The sequence below is a fragment of the Triticum dicoccoides genome, chromosome 5A (assembly GCF_002162155.2).
Source record: "Triticum dicoccoides isolate Atlit2015 ecotype Zavitan chromosome 5A, WEW_v2.0, whole genome shotgun sequence".
Lineage (NCBI taxonomy): Eukaryota > Viridiplantae > Streptophyta > Magnoliopsida > Poales > Poaceae > Triticum > Triticum dicoccoides.
Genome location: NC_041388.1, coordinates 115389573 through 115401376, shown reverse-complemented (window position 1 = coordinate 115401376; position 11804 = coordinate 115389573).

The window sequence follows — 11804 nt, the reverse complement described above, 5'->3', positions numbered from 1 at the left end:
GCCACCCCCACCCCCAACCCCACTGAGGGAGTCCTGGACTAAGGGGTCCTCGGGCGTCCGGCCTGTTATCTATGGGCTGGACTGATGGGCTGTGAAGATATGAAGACCGAAGACTATACCCGTGTCCGGATGGGACTTTCCTTGGCGTGGAAGGCAAGCTTGGCGAACAACTATGAAGATTCCATATTATGTAACCGACTCTATGTAACCCTAGATCCCCCCGGTGTCTATATAAACTGGAGGGGGATACTCAATACCGTAGTCATACAGGCTAGACTTCTCGGGTTTAGCTATTACGATCTCGTGGTAGATCAACTCTTGTAACACTCATATTCATCAAGATCAATCAAGCAGGAAGTAGGGTATTACCTCCATAGAGAGGGCCGAACCTGGGTAAACATCGTGTCCCATGTCTCCTGTTACCATCAACCTTAGATGCATAGTTCGGGACCCCCTACCCGAGATCCACCGGTTTTGACACCGACATTGGTGCTTTCATTGAGAGTTCCTCTGTGCTGTTGCTGAAAGGTTTGATGGCCCCTTCAATCATCAATAATGGCGCTGTCTACGGAGAAACTTTCCTCCCCAGACAGATCTTTGTGTTCGGCGGCTTCGCACTGCGGGCCAACTCGTTTGGCCATCTGGAGTAGATCGAAAGCTATGCCCCTGGCCATCAGGTCAGATTCGGGAGCTTGAACTACATCACGGACATCCGTGGAGACTTGATCTTCGCCGGATTCGATACCATGGTAGCCGCTCCCGATCACCCTAATGATCATGACTTAAATCTGTCATCGGGTCGCATCCAGGAGATCGCTCATGTAACCGCTCTAGCCCTAGAGCCGAAGCAGGTCGCGCCATCCAAAGATGGGAGGATTAACCCCACCACGGAGGCCGCAGATTCCACGGCGTTGGAGCCGCACATAGACCTGGTCTCACTCGATGCCTATGCCACCGGAACACCGGACTCGTCTCCAGCTATAGGTTCTGAACCACGCGAGCCCGCGGATGCCGAGCTTGATCATTTATCGATCTTCAAATTCAACATCGCAGACATCTTCCAGCACTCGCCTCTGGGCGACGTGCTAAACTCATTAAAAAGTCTGTCCTTAGCGGAGGACTCTCAGCCAAACTATATCCGGCTCAAACTAGGGGCTGGCAATGGAGAATTTTGCTTCCCACCCGCCACCCACTTTATAGCCACGATCGAGGATCTGACCGACGAACTTGATTACGACTTCGAGGACATCGATGGTATGGACGATGATGTCGGAAAAGAAGAAGACCAGAACCCGCCATTCACCGGACGCTGGACGGCCACTTCCTCGTATGACGTATACATGGTGGATGCACCAAAGGAAAACAGCAGCGACAACAAGGAAGACCCAGCTGAGGATAAACCTTCCAAAATACAGTCCAAGCGCCGGTCTCGGCCGCGCCGCTCTAAGTCACGCTGCAGTAAAGATAGCAACACCAGCACAAGATAAGATGACACTCCAGAAGGTGCCGAAGACAACGAAGACCCCGTTGACACAACAAACGAACAAGACGAACGGGAAGATGTGCAGGTTAGCCCTGTTAAACAGGCCACGCACAAAGTTTCGGAGGACGACAGTTACCTTCCGCTCTCCAAGGATGAGGTGAGACTTGGCACCGAGGATTTCATCGTGCCCGAGGAACCTCTTGAGCAGGAGCACTTCAAGCGCCAGCTAATAACCACTACAAGGAGCCTGAAAAAGAAGCAGCAGCAACTTCATGCTGACCAGGATCTGCTCAATGATAAATGGACTAATGTCCTAGCAGCCGAAGAATACGGCCTCAAGCGCCCAACCAAAAGCTACCCAAAGCGTAAATTGCTACCTTAGTTCGACGAGGAGGCGCGGGAATATATACCACCATCGTACAATGTGGCTGACCAGCCACCTCGTAGCCGGGACAAAATGGCAACCCATGCTGAACACCATCCCGCCCCGCCTCGTCACTCAGGCAAAGGTGCTAGAGCTTCATAAAAAGAACCAAATCGTTGACTGTCCGGACGCTGAAGCTCTAGCAGCTTTCAAACATAGTATCCGCGGCGAATGGCTCGCTCGCCACCTCGGCCAAGAAAAGCCAAAATCCATGGCGGCCCTCATGGCACTTATGACCCGTTTTGTGTGGGCGAGGACAGTTGGTTGGCCGGTAGCAAAAACAATGCAAGCGACATCGGCACCCCTGAAGTTAAAAATAAAAAAGACAAGTCTCGACGCAATAGATACAAGCGCCAAAATAGCGGTGACAACATCGAGGATACGGCGGTCAACGCTGGATTCAATGGCTCTAAGTCCGGTCAGCGGAAGAAGCCGTTCCAAAAGAACAATTCAGGCCCATCCAGCTTGGACCGCATACTTGATCGTCCATGCCAGATTTACGGCACCCCCGACAAGCCTCCTAATCATACAAATAGGGAGTGTTGGGTTTTCAAACAGGCCGGCAAATTAAACGCCGAGAATAGGGAAAAAGGATCGCAAAGCAAGGATGATGACGAAGAGCCACGGCAGCCGAACACAGGGGGACAGAAGAAGTTTCCCCCTCAGGTCAAAACGGTGAACATGATATATGCCACCCACATACCCAAGAGGGAGTGCAAGCGTGCGCTTAGGGACGTCTACGCGATAGGGCCAGTCTCCCCAAAATTCAACCCATGGTCGTCGTGCCCGATCACTTTCGATTGCCGGGACCACCCGACCAGTATCCGCCACGAGGGCTCAGCCGCACTAGTCTTAGACCCAATAATTGATGGGTTTCACCTGACTCGCATCCTTATGGACGATGGTAGCAGCCTCAATCTGCTCTATCAGGATACAACACGGAAAATGGGCATTAACCCATCAAGGATCAAGCATACAAGGACTACCTTTAAAGTAGTCATACCAGGTGTAGAGGCCCGCTGTACGGGCTCAATCACATTAGAGATTGTCTTCGGATCTCCGGACAACTTTCGAAGTGAGGAGTTAATCTTCGATATCGTCCCATTCCGCAGTGGCTATCATGCACTGCTCGGACCAACTGCGTTTGCTCGATTTAACGCAGTGCCACACTATTCTTATCTCAAGCTCAAGATGCCTGGTCCACACGGCATTATAACAGTCAATGGCAATACGGAACGCTCTCTCCGTACAGAAGAGCACACAGCTGCCCTAGCAGCAGAAGTACAAAGAGGCCTTCTCAAGCAGACCCTTCATTCGACTAACGAGCCCGCGGACATCCTTAAGAGGGTACGAACTACTCTGCAGCAAGAGAGCTCGGCTCGTCAGGAGCTCGACTAGCAATCCGGCCTCCATCTCAGTCTCGATCAAGTGGTGGCATTCTTGCCGCGCGTACATAACTACACACTTAAAATTCCATGGGCATTGACGGAGGCACAAACAACTTGTGATCCATGGCACGGCTCAACCGACATCAGATATACACATACTTTCACTTTTACTTGTTTTCCTTTCAGGTCTTAATCCCATAGGCCCCATCGGGGGGTCTGGTCATCGGTCCTCTTGTAGGATAAATACACCAAGACGGCGAGAAGCGCGGACATATGGGGAACTTTTTAGGTGATTCCATTAACGATAACTCTACTTGTTTTCCAAGACCCATATGTAGCTCTCCCTGGTTTCGGCATGTTAAATAGCCTATTGCTTCTTGCACTATTTGTATCAATGCGCCTTGACGTACTAATTACATTACAATGAAAACAGTTTGTAGCTGGAGCTTTAGGACCCCAGCTTTTTACCTTTAAGTCTTTTCTGTTTTCTTTCTCTCTTTTCTTTTTCAGATTCCATGTGGATAACCCCATGAGGTAGCACCCGTACACTTTGGTACATTTGATGTTTTCCAGGGGCTTTATAGCACCTTACACTACGGCAACAAAAGTCTGAACACTTTCTATAAGTATAGTTCGGCACCCCGAATTTAGCATTATATGCATTGGCTCCTAATCATGTATTTGGTCAAGAGTTGGGTTGCCTGGCTCCTATGCTTGCTGCCCTACATTCCGCTACATCGGCTAGGGTAGTAAAGGGAGAACTACTGCGATTATGTCCTGGTCTAACCCGGATGAGCACCTCAGTAGAGAAAGCCGAAAACAGACTGCCGTGATGCGGCGAGAGCTGGTCAGCTGTTCAGAGGTCTCAAATCGTTGGAGATTTTTCCGCATTTCATGAAGGATCGGTACTTCTCGATCAGACGCTGACAGAACTCGGGTTCGTATACTAGGGGCTGCACCTATGTTTTATTATAAAACTCCTATGGCTAAGTGAGGGCGTTCAAGCCGTATAGTCTGGTTGCCTGGTTCGTTGTGCTAAAAAACTCCTTCAAGGACCATATAATTGGATCAAGATTGTTTACATTCCATCCCGAACACCTCCATACTACCTACGCGAGGGCTGAAGCCGACGACTAGTTAACCCTCAGATTTCATACAACACGGCCGCACAGGAGGAAACAATCAAAACATAATAAAAATTATATATTACAAGGCGAAACATGTATGTATTCATTCGAGAATAATGTCTTGCCCGCACTGCATTGCTACAAGTCGAGACCCCTCCAGGACATCCGCAAAATATCGCTCGGGTGTGCGGTGCTCCTTGCCCTCTGGCGGCCCCCTGGCCAGCTCGACGGCATCCATCTTCGCCCACCACATCTTGCAACGAGCGAAGGCCATGCGGGCACCCTCGATGCAGACCGATCGCTTGACGATGTCTAGCCGTGGACAAGCCTCCACCACCCGCTTCACAAAGCTGAAATAACTACTAGGTATAGCTTCGGCCGGCCATAATCGGATTATGTAGTCCTTCATGGCCAGTTCGGCCACCCTATGCAGCTCAACCAACTGCTTCAATTGATCGAAAAAGGCCACCGAATGTTCTGGCACAGCATACTGCGACCAGAACATCTTCTCCAAAGAATCCCCTTCCCTGGCTCAGAAGAACTCCGCGGCATCGGATACACTATGCGGCAGATCCACAAAAGCCCATGGTCAACTCCGAATCCGGGTTAGTAAAATGTACTTCCTCTCCACATACTTGCTTTGCATGTTAAATGCCTTACCCGCTCCGATCTTCTTTGCCTCCTGAATCTCCTGGAGAGCATCCCGGGCCTCATTTCGTGCGGCCTCTGAGCTCTGACGAGCCTTGGTAAGTTCGGCCTCTCGAGCCGACACCTCATGCTCCAAAGCTTCACACTTCTTCACCACCTCTTGGAGCTCCTGCTGTTCCTCCCCGACCCGAGCCTTGAGCTTCTTACGGGCGGTTTGCTGTTGGACAGCCTTCCCCTCGGCTTCGGCCAGGGCCTTTCTCAGTGCCTCGACCTCGGTCGTCGCTTCTTTACAAATCATGGCATTTTGGTCATCACATACAATTTTCTTATTTTCGAATATATAACAGGTTCTTGCGTACCTTGTTTCTCCTAGAGTTGCCTCTTCACTTGGTCCAGCTCCTCCTCAGCCTCCGCCAGTTTCAGCTTCAGTCCAAAAACTTCGGCAGTATGCGAGGACGCGGCTAGCAACGACGCCTTCATTTCAGAAAAATTAAGTTAGTTTCCCGTTAAAACAAGATTGATCCTCCGTCCGTCTTTTTCTTTCCGAACACCGGACAGTGTCTCAGGGGCTACTGGTCTAGACTGGGATTTTCTCCTTGTTCGGTGTCTCTTACCTCAAAACCTGTCAGCTGATACGTCTCCATCGTATCTACTTTTCCAAACACTTTTGCCCTTGTTTTGGACTCTAACTTGCATGATTTGAATGGAACTAACCCGGACTGAAGCTGTTTTCAGTAGAATTCCTATGGTGTTATTTATGTGCAAAAACAAAAGTTCTCGGAATGACCTGAAACTTCACGGAACATCTATTCAGAAATAATAAAAAATCCTTGCAAAAGATGAAGACCAGGGGGCCCACCACCTGTCCACGAGGGTGGGGGGTGCGCCTGCCCCCTACGGCGCGCCCCCTATCTCGTGGCCCCCCTGGAGCTCCTCCGACCTCAACTCCAACTCTATATACTTGCTTTCGGGGAGAAAAAAATCAGAGAGAAGAATTCATCGCGTTTTACGATATGGAGCCGCCGCAAAGCCATAAAACCTCTCGAGAGGGCTGATTTGGAGTCCGTTCGGGGCTCCAGAGAGGGGAATCCGTCGCCATCGTCATCATCAACCATCGTCCATCACCAATTTCATGATGCTCACCGCCGTGCGTGAGTAATTCCATCGTAGGCTTGCTGGACGGTGATGAGTTGGATGAGATCTATCATGTAATCGAGTTAGTTTTGTTAGGGTTTGATCCCTAGTATCCACTATGTTCTGAGATTGATGTTGCTATGACTTTGCTATGCTTAATGCTTGTCACTAGGGCCCAAGTGCCATGATCTCAGATTTGAACCTATTATGTTTTCATCAATATATGAGAGTTCTTGATCCTATCTTGCAAGTCTATAGTCACCTATTATGTGTTATGATCCGTTAACCCCGAAGTGATAATAATCGGGATACTTACCGGTGATGACCATAGTTTGAGGAGTTCATGTATTCACTCTGTGCAAATACTTTGTTCCGGTACTCTATTAAAAGGAGGCCTTAATATCCCTTAGTTTCCATTAGGACCCCGCTGCCACGGGAGGGTAGGACAAAAGATGTCATGCAAGTTCTTTTCCATAAGCACGTATGACTATATTCGGAATACATGCCTACATTACATTGATGAATTGGAGCTAGTTCTGTGTCACCCTATGTTGTGATTGTTACATGATGAACCGCATCTGGCATAATTCTCCATCACTAATCCATTGCCTACGAGCTTTCCATATATTGTTCCTCGCTTATTTACTTTTCCGTTGCTATTGCTATCATCATTACAAAATACCAAAAACATTACTTTTGCCACTATTACCTTTTACTACCGTTACCGCTACTATCATATTACTTTGCTACTAAATACTTTGCTGCAGATATTAAGTTTCTAGGTGTGGTTGAATTGACAACTCAGCTGCTAATACTTGAGAATATTATTTGGCTCCCCTTGTGTCGAATCAATAAATTTGGGTTGAATACTCTACCCTCGAAAATTGTTGCGATCCCCTACACTTGTGGGTTATCAAGACTATTTTCTGGCGCCGTTGCCGGGGAGCATAGCTTTATTCTTTGAGTCACTTGGGATTTATATCTGCTTATCATTATGAAGAACTTGAGAGATCCAAAAACCAAGATTTATCCCGCAACTGCGAGGGGAGGTAAGGAACTGCCATCTAGCTCTGCACTTGATTCACCTTCTGTTTTGAGTAAGCTTGCGACACCTAAACCTACTTCTGTTATTCGTTCTGATATGTCGCATGTTATTGATGATGCCACTTCTGCTATGCATGATACTTATGATGAAACTACTTCTATGCTTGATACTACTGTGCCACTTGGTGAATTTCTTAATGAACAACTTGCTAGGGTTAGAGAGAATGAAAATATTGAATCTTATAATATTGTTGAAAGTGATGATGAAGACTCACATGTTATTCCTGAGGGTTATGTTCTTGAAAAAGAAGCTGCTCTAGCTATTTTAGCTTGCAAAGATAGATATGAACTTAAGAGGTTATTAGCTAAATGGAATAAGCAATCTCTAAATGCTAGGATGAAACCTAACCCTGATTTTGCTACTCACCTATTTGTGTTACTAATAAGGATTATGAATTCTCTGTTGATCCTGATATAATTACTTTGGTTGAATCTGATCCTTTTCATGGCTATGAATCTGAAACTGTTGTGGCACATCTTACTAAATTAAATGATAGCTACCTCGTTCACTAATGATGAGAGAACTCACTACTTTTATATCCTTAAAATATTTCTGTGCTCATTAAAGGGTGATGCTAAGATATGGTTTAATTCTCTTGATCTTGGTTGTGTGCGTAGTCCCCAGGATATGATTTATTACTTCTCTGCTAAATATTTCCCTGCTCATAAGAAACAAGCTGCTTTAAGGGATACGTATAATTTTGTGCAAATTGAAGAAGAGAGTATCCCACAAGCTTGGGGAAGGCTTCTCCAATTACTTAATGCTTTGCCTGATCATCCTCTTAAGAAAAATGAAATACTTGATATCTTTTATAATGGTCTAATCGATGCCTCATGAGATTACCTGGATAGTTGTGTTGGTTCTGTTTTCAGGGAAAGAATGCCGGATGAAGCTGAAATTCTATTGAATAATATGTTGACAAATGAAAATAATTGGACACTTCCTGAGCCAACTCCTGAGCCTATTCCTAAACCAACTCCGAAGAAGAGAGGTGTTCTATTTCTTAGTCCCGAACATATGCAAGAGGCAAAGAAATCTATGAAAGAAAAAGGTATTAAAGCTGAAGATGTTATGAATTTACCTCCTATTGAAGAAATACACGGTCTTAATTTACCGCCTGTTGAAGAAACATATGACCTTAATCCATCTCCTATTGAAGAAACTCATGGTCCTGATAACCCGACATAGGTAGTAAAGGTAAATTCTCTCTATAGCTATGATAAAGCTAAAATCCCATTTACTAAATTTGCTAGCCCATTCTTAGATGAGTTTGATAAATTTATGGCTAAGCATGAAGACTTTAATGCTTATTTTGGTAGACAATTGAAATACAATTCAAATATGCTTGAACACTTGGGTGATTATATGGCTAATGTTAAAGGTGAACTTAAACTTATTAGTAAACATGCTTCTATGGTTACCACTCAAGTAGAACAAGTACTTTAAAGCTCAAAATGATTTGCTCAATGAATTGAATAGTAAGAATAATGATAATGTTGTTAGAGTGGCTACTTGAACTGGTAAAATGACTCAGGAACCTTTGTATCCTGAAGGCCACCCTAAGAGAATTGAGCAAGATTCTTAGAGAAATAATGTAGATGCACCTAGTCCTTCTAATAGGAAGAAAAAGAAAAATGATAGGACTTTGCATGCTTGTAGTAAACCTATTACTGAAACACCTGAGAATCCAAATGATATTTCTATTTCTGATGCTGAAACACAATCTGGTAATGAACCTGAAACTAGTGATAATGTTAATGATAATGTTCATGATGATGCTCAACCTAGTAATGATAATGATATAGAAATTGAACCTGCTGTTGATCTTGATAACCCACAATCAAAGAATCAATGTTATGATAAGAAAGACTTTGTTGCTAGGAAACACGGTAAAGAAAGAGAACCATGGGTTCAGAAACCCATGCCTTTTCCTCCCAAACCATCCAAGAAAAAGGATGATGAGGATTTTGAGCGCTTTGCTGAAATGATTAGACCTATCTTTTTGCGTATGCGATTAACTGATATGCTTAAAATGAATCCTTATGCTAAGTACATGAAAGATATTGTTACAAATAAAAGAAAGATACCGGAAGATGAAATTTCCACCATGCTTGCTAATTATACTTTTAAGGGTGGAATACCAAAGAAACTTGGAGATACAGGAGTACCCACTATACCATGCTCCATTAAAAGGAATTATGTTTGTCGGATTTCGGGTTCCGGCAGACCCTTGAGGTTCGAACAATGGGGTGCGCGTGGAGATCTCTCCCCTACCGATCTACGTCCAATCTCCTCGCATGATCTAAGCTGGAAACAACGAACAACACAAGGGACACAAGGTTTATACTAGTTCGGGCCACTGTTGTGTTGTAATACCCTTCTCTAGTGTGTGGTGTGGTGGATTGCCTCAGGGGCTGATGAGGAACAGTACAAGGGAAGAACAGCCTTGCGAGAGGTGTTCTTGAGCTGGTGCGATGAACTACTAGGGTGAGTTCAGTCGCCTCTCTTTCTCTCTGCTAGGGTTCTACCAGATTTCCAGATGTCCCTCTACTATGTGGTGGCTAGCTCTATTTATAGAGGCCCTGGGCCTCTCCCCAAATAATGAGCGGGAAGGGCGCCAACAATTGGCCATTTTGAAGGGGAACATGTAGTACAAGTTATCCTGGCCAAAGGTGGTCTTCGGCTGCCAAAAGTACTGGTGATGACGTTGTCTTGGGCTCCACGGTGACCTCCGTCCTGCCGCTCTGCTGGTCTTGGTCTCGTTGCACCGGAATGGTAACCTTTGCCCGATGCCTTGGCCTGTTCTTGCCCCCTTTGCACCAAAGGGGAAACGAGGACACTGCGCAGGCAGGCGCCCGCCTGACGCCCGCCTGGCCTCGATCGTCATGGCTTGCGTCATAGGTTCCTCGTGAGGTACCCCTGCCTTGATCTCTCCGCCTCCTCACGAGCCTGCCTGACGAGGCTGCCTCCGAGGAAGCTTCCTTTCGCCCGCCCCGTGAGGCCTGGCCCCTCGCGAGGGTATTGATCTTGAGCTGATGAAGATGGGCCGCGCTGGGCCCCCGCTTGAGCCACGCCGCAGGCCACATGTAGGCAAGTTTGGGGACCCCCATTCCCAGAACGCCGACAGTAGCCCCCGGGCCCATGGCGCGCCAGGGCTTGGCCTGATAGGAAAGCGAAGGGGCGAGCGCGAAGCGCCATGGGCCCCTTAAGCCTGCTGCCTTGGGCGTCGCATGGAGATTGATTGGACGTGGGCGTGTGCGCTTCCCCACGACACCTTGTTGCGCGCCCGGCTAAGCGGACCCGTAGTTACACACAGTCGTTCCTCCCTTCCGATGCTCGCCCGCCTCCTACCTTTCCTTCTTCTTTGAGCTCCAGCCTCCGCCGCCAATCCGGCTCGAGTTCTTCGTCCTCTTCACCGCCATGGCACCGACGAAGAAGGGAAGGGGAAAGAAGCCCACGCTTCACCCCGCACACCTCCAGCCTCGACCCCCGCCGTCGCCCGGTCGATCATACTCAATCCAGAAGCTTTGGACAAGGTCCGCTCCGCCCTGGCAAGTATCTTCAATGAGTGCGGCAGGACCATGGCATGGCTTGCGTCCCATGCCTCCCTTGATAGGATCGTTACGGAGGTCTGATTCTTCGCCGATGCTCTATGGGCGGGTCTGGTTCCCCCCTTTTCCGCCTTCTTCAATGCGGTGCTCTCCCATTATCAGGTCCATATGATGCACCTCGGGCTGGAGTCCATTACCCTTCTGGCTGTCTTTTGCTTTTGTTTGCGAGGCAATGATAGGCATACATCCTTCCGTTGCCCTGCTGCGCCACTTCTTTTCCTTGCGCATGAGCGACCCCACTCAGTGCTCAGGGTGTGTGAGCTTCTTCACCGTGCCAGAGACGGCCGCTTCATGCATCGACTTCGGCCTTCCTCCTCCTGAGGCCAGGTTCAGAGAGCGGTGGCTATACGTGGACGTTGGAGTGCCCAATCCTCTGCTCTCGCACCCGACCTCGCCTGCTGTTCCTCACGCGGGTTGGGACCACGAGGTGCTCGCGAGCCCCCGGCTCGCCTTCGTCTGGCGCTGCTTCCAGAGTTTGAGGGAACTCAATGTGACAGCGCCCAAGGTGGTGAAGGAGTTCCTCCAATGTCGCATTGGTCCTCTTCAGCGCCACTCTCGCCGGATGTGGGACTTTGCGGGGCATAGAGACCGCATGCGGCTTCAGGAGGAGGACTTGGCGCCTGAAGTGCCGCAGATGGTGCTCAAGGTCTTGACTGGCGATCCTTCCCTAGGCAGCCTTCAGAGTAATGGCATCCTATTGTATCTTTGCTCCGGCAGGGACGATTTTGTGAGGCAGATGCCCAGCTTCGACGAGTGGGGACTGCGCCCTGCTGGCTTCATGGGGCCCCGCGAGAACCCAGCTGCTGTGGTTGCTTCTCCTGCCGCTCACAACGGTCCTTCCTCGGGCGATAGGGCAGGGAGACGAGAACTGGTGAGAGTTGAGG